Here is a 6,203-nt window from a genome sequence, read left to right on the forward strand (position 1 = left end):
CGAAATGAGATGGTTATATATCCTTATCACCATTGAAACTAGTTCATTCTTGATTCATTAGTACATTGATGAAGGCCACAAAACAGCTCTTCTCTAAAAAGAAACTTGCCCCAGTCGGGGGTAGAAACAAGAAACTACAATCTTCATACAACATATCAGGGGCAGTCTCCAGGGCCAGGAAATCCGCAACGTAAAAGGAAACGAATATTTGAAAAAAAAAGACTAATTGTGATTGGTTGAATTATGAAGTTTACAAGCTGTAATTAAGATTATGATTTATTTTGTGTAAATGCCTGAACTACATTGTTTTTTTCGGTTTGTAATTTCTCATTAGTAATACAAAAGAAGGTATATGGTTTTTTGAACCAGTTTTGAATACTAGTCTTGTAAATGTTGAATAATTATAATACGTGGTGTAAAATATAAAAAGTGTGAATTTTTTTGCAATTAAAATTACTCATATAATCACACGGTTGAGTAATTGTGAATTTTTTTTATTTTGTTAAAATTCATTGTGTTTTATTTAATGTAAACATCCTCTTATCACTGATTCAAGTGTTTTGCTGGAAAGATACAAACGAGATCTTTAAAACAATTCTCTTTGAACAAATCCCTAGTACTAATCAACGAATCGGTATAAATTTATTTAATTCTTCGGATAAATAAAAATATTAATCTTTTTAACCTAACCCTCTAGTCCAGTGGTTCGCAAACTTTTCAGAGTTGGGACCCACTATTTATTACCACAGCTTATGGCGACCCACTTAACTTTAATTTAATTTTTTCTTGTTTTTTTTATGACATAACACAGAACACAGCAATGGCTAATCATTGCAAAACTACCGTGTTTCCTCGAAAATAGCACCTGGCCTGAAAAAAAGATAATAATTTGAATTTTCAAAATGATTTTAATTAAACCCTACCCTTAAAATAAATTTAAAATGTGCGGGAGAGGAAAGGTTCATTGGCCTGAGGTAAGGTGAAGATCACACCACTATTCAAGATCGTGTGATATCACAATTATGATATTTGTTTCTTGATTTTTGTATAAGAAATACAAATAGAAACAATGGATGTCGGTTTTTATATAATGTTTTTTAAAAAATCTTGTGATTTTCTACAATGTGATTTTATTTTTGATAAATGAACACAAAAGAACCTCTTCCAAAAACAACCATAGTAATATTCTTCATAAGAAAATAAATTTCGGGAAAACACGGTAAGAAGTGCTGTACAGTGTACAAAACTGCTATGCGTAAAAAAGCCACATGGTCATTTTTTGTGTAGCAAACATTTGTTCCTTTGAAAAGATCGTAAAAAGGAAACTTTCACAGATTATAATTTAAGTTAAATTTAATTTCTTTTGTTATTTTGAAGATTTACGTATTCCAGTCCTACCGATCCTAATAACCAGTATAATTATCCAAAGCTTTCTACATCTTTTCACGACCCACTAAGATTCTTTTTGCGACCCACCAGTGGGTCGCGACCCATATTTTGGGAACCGCTGCTCTAGTCACATGCAAAATCTTTTTCATAGCCGAGTAGTCGTGTCATAAGACAATTGACACCCACAAGTTTGATATCAAGCCCTAACGGTCTAGCTCTAGATCAGTGTTCTTCAACCTTTTTTTACCGTGGTATACATTTTACAAATTTGCAAGAACTTTCAAATAACAATGTTGATTTAAAACTTCAATAAACGTTGAGTTTTAAGCACAGATTGTAAAAAAAACTAGAACTGCCATACTGCAATATCACCATGAAATCTAATAGGCTACTGTACGCAAGTTCTAAAGTAACGGTGTACATTTGACTGATGGCCCAAGCATCAACGGGAATAATGTTCAACGTGAATCAAGCGAAAAAAAGTCGGTGATTGGACAACAATTTTGATTTTTAAGTTTACCGCAGACAATACTTTCTACTTAAGTTACACTTTAATTACTCATTGTATTTGTAGATGTGTTAACAACTAATTCATTTCAGCATTTTAACCCATTTTTCTCAAATGTCTGATAATTATGATAGAAACGCATTAGGTTATTATCGATTGTTTGAGCAAAAATTCATTTCATTTCAAAAGTATTCTAAGATATTAGGAGAAAGTAAAAATCAACCACGAAGGGTTAATTCATACGTCAGAAAGGATACCTCAGTCCATAATATGCACTATTTTCCACGGCGATGAACGAGATCCGTCGAAGATTTTAGGCTAGAGCGAAATGTTAACAGGAAACCCAGTTTCTGCCTGGGCCCGAACAACTTTATGGGGACCGTTTGCAAACGCGATAACCACTACACTACGGAATGACATCAGGGTCGGTTTCAAGCCGATTCGACGAACCACGGATGTATGCGTTTCACATATGTAGAAGTCATCACGTTCGCCTAACACGCGAAAGATTCTTGTTAAGTCTCCCAAGAGTATTGTTCATTATAATATGACCCACCGGCGTATACGTTTCTGCAATGTAGTGGTCATCACGTTCGCATTATACGCTAACGGTTCGCATCGTTTTAAAATTAGTATTTATCTATAGTTAATGTTAGGAATGATTTGAAAATTAAAATTTCTTCTTTCTTTTCAATCTCCTTTTTTATTTTGAGCGGTAGAGAGAGTGTTTATTTTTTGCCATTGCTTCAGGAAAAATCCGAAATTTTGAAACGAACGATTTCATGGCATTTAAATTAAGACACAAAGTTGTAAGGACGTCGTTTTCAACACTATTTTGCTCTATTCAAGAGCTATTCACTGATAATTGGCCGTTTTGGGGCTTACTATCAATTCATACTTCAAATTAATAATCCGATTTGGCAAAAATGCGCGATTGTATAGCCTGGAGAACTCGGCGTGAAGTAAGTCTATAAAGGGGATTTTAACGTAACATTAGATATCAGTGGTTGCTTAAATCCTGCCTTGTTCGTGGCGAAATCGGGCGAATAAGAATCCGTAATACGTCATATCAAAAAAAAAAAAATTGGATTACCAAATTTTGGGCTGGCTACGCCTTTACCGATGTAAATAAAGAAGTCGAATATTACGGAAACATCAATTCTTATCGATACTTGGAAATATAAGATTGGGATTTCAAATTTGGGGATAAAAAGTAGAAAAAGTTCACACATTTATTTATTGTAGAAACTAGGCATAAACAACAGATAGGCTATAAAAGGGATGTTTTGTACAAATCTTCCACCAACGCTTTAAATGAGAAAATTAGTAATTATCCAGTTAAGAATGCATATTGCGCCGAACACGACAATTTTTATTCATTTCCGAACCAACTGGATAATTGTTAATTTTTTATTTAAAACATGGCAGGATTGTTTCTATCAAATCTCACATTTTGGTCAGCGAAGTCGGGACTTTTTTGTTAAGGTAGACCAGGGTGGTCCAAACCATGTCATGCTGACACATTCCGTGCTGCCCACAGAACAATTTTAGCGTATATTTGTATCTAATAGCAGAACGCTTTTGAGTTTTTTTAGCTATTGCAACTGGGGTTGGGATTCCGAGATTCAAACCCCTTTTTCTAACGCTTTGTGCCTTTATTTTAGTAAAATTACTCCTCTGTTTTCAAGCGTGGGCCATGTGCCAGTAGTGACGAAACGCAGAGCCGACTTAACGCCGCGCAATCCAGTTTCATTTTAGCTAGGTCCCGAAATACCAACTTAGACGGACTTGGTTGTTATTTGACGATGGCACTAAGCTTGCTCACGCTGCAAGTTTTTAAATTACTCAAATATAACAATTCGTAATAAAATGAGTGACACAAGGAAAACACGGCGGAAACTATGTCCTTGCCCCTCACACAGTGTCTGGTTTGATTTCAGGTAATATCTGTCACGAAAGAATATAATTTGAAGCGACATTAAACGCGAGATGCGGAAAATACAACGGTAATTCCCGGGAATTAATTTTGAAATACCTGAAGGCTTTATATATCTTTTTTAAAAGAACGCCACCAATGCAACATAATATTAGTATGATTAGAACTCTCGTTAAATTTAAAGTTAAATTAAATTTAAAGTGAGTAAACTCGCGATCTTTCGATCACTTTTGGGTTTTCTCCGACTTGCGCCCGCGAGACCTTCTCAAAAGTTGTTGCGGCCCTTCAACCTAGCAACCTTGAACCACACTGAGGTAGATTACATGGTACCGGTAAAATTTCAAACTACAGTTGTGATCATTTGGTATTCCAATTCACGTTGAGATTGGAGGCCGGAATTTTTATTGTCACACTCCATCAGGATTAGAGCTCAACCGATATATCGACCCGTTATTGGATGTTTGCCGATATATCGTATCGGCAGTAAACGGCCGATATTTATATCGGCTATATATAACAGTTAAAAAACCTAAAAATGTTCGTGAAAGTCGTTTTATTTACTGTTGTTTGTGATTATTTTCAATGGATAATAACTTATTTGGTTTATTGTTTTTTATAATTAAATTACACATAAGGGGGCACCGAAGTCTTCAGTGCTTAGGGCACCAAAGGGGCATATTCCGCCCCTGCACCCACTGTGCCTTGTTCCTGACTACCTTCCTGTGTTTTAGCCACTATGTCCGACCCTGGTCTGCTCTACATGGTTTACAACCTCCTTCGTGTGTTTCGACCACTATGTCTGCGTTCTGCCACTGACCCTGTCTCTTGTCCACCACACTACCTGAACTCTAACTTCCTCACTAGTTTTGTGAAGCTGATGAAGCTGATGAAGCTTATGTAAATGTTTAATCTATGGCTGCAAAAATGATATACCACGAGATTTTTTCCGGCGGGAGTGGGAAAGCCTACAAGAAAGACATCTCTTTCATATGGCGTTCGCTTAGGGCCAAATTGGTCGCCATGTCAATCAGGCCTGAAAGATAATGGCAAAAGGTCAACTTTTCTTCCTCCACCTCTGCCTGGTATTACTTTAAAATGGGAAAAAAATTACTCCTCTTCGCTAAACTCGATTCAGCAGATAAATAATAATAGATAGTGCAGATAAATAAAAATAAAGTACTTCATTGTTACGTAACATTAAAGGCAAACACTACGCAATGAAAAGTAATCGACATAGAGAGGTAAAATGAATTCATTGATTCATATACCCAGCATTTAAATTTAAAAAAATAATAATATTATCCAATCATATTTTAGGTATGTTTAACACAATTATGTTAGTTTTCGCGGCGCATTTGGCAACTCGCTGCATTACATCATTTCTCTTTATCAATTTCATTTTTGGTGTTCCGCGAGGCGACATAAAAAGTGCAAGTGTTCTGTGGCGAAAAAAGTTTGGGAAACGCTGGCTTAGGGTATGGGTGGCGGGAGGAAGCCGCCAGTAATCCTCTGGTACTAAATTGTCCCCTACGATATTTGAACCTGCGAATCCAAGCGGAGTAAGAAATCGAGCGTATTCCTAAGGCTTAGCACGATGCGCCACTCAACGCGAACGTAGTCAGCTGCAGTGCACTGACTGTCACAGATACTGAATACATTAAAATACGTGTATATCCTTAGCCTGGATCAGGGGTGGACAACTTATCTAGTCGACGGGCCAGATGTGAGAAAATGAAGTCCTCGGTGGGACTGATTATTACAAAAAATACTTCGGTATCCAATCTTTGTCAAATGCTCGACACCCTCTGTCAACTTTACGTTTCTTGGGATATTCCATGATTAATAAAGTGTTTCATACGAACATAGGGTCTCCGCGATCTATTCGTTTACTCAAAATGGCATTATTAACATTTATGAAGCAGCAAATACATTCGAGTTATTAAATATAGTAATTTCAATTCACTCATTAATATTGATCGGTAAGTAACAATTTGTTTTTGTTACGTCCTTATTATGGGGTTACGTCTACCTCGTCACGAGCTCCATAACACCAAATATTTGAATGGTCTCGAATAGATGATCTATACGTTATCAGTTGTTGTCGTCGGTATGCTCTTGTATTAAGCAGTCAATTAATTACTTCACATAGAACCGTGATTAGTGCTGTTGCTGATGTTATGTCTTCGCCGTTTGGTTTGGGCGAAGAAATTACTATACAGTAGGCATCGGAACAACGTCACATTATGACCTAAGCTTTAGACCTTATGAGCTAAGATTTGTACGCCAATGCAGAGAATGCATTGATATAACGCTAAACTTGTATACGCCGTTATTCTTTCATTGAGTTGTGGGAGGGTTACATTTTTGATG

This window comes from Styela clava, chromosome 11, assembly GCF_964204865.1.
Source record: "Styela clava chromosome 11, kaStyClav1.hap1.2, whole genome shotgun sequence".
NCBI lineage: Eukaryota > Metazoa > Chordata > Ascidiacea > Stolidobranchia > Styelidae > Styela > Styela clava.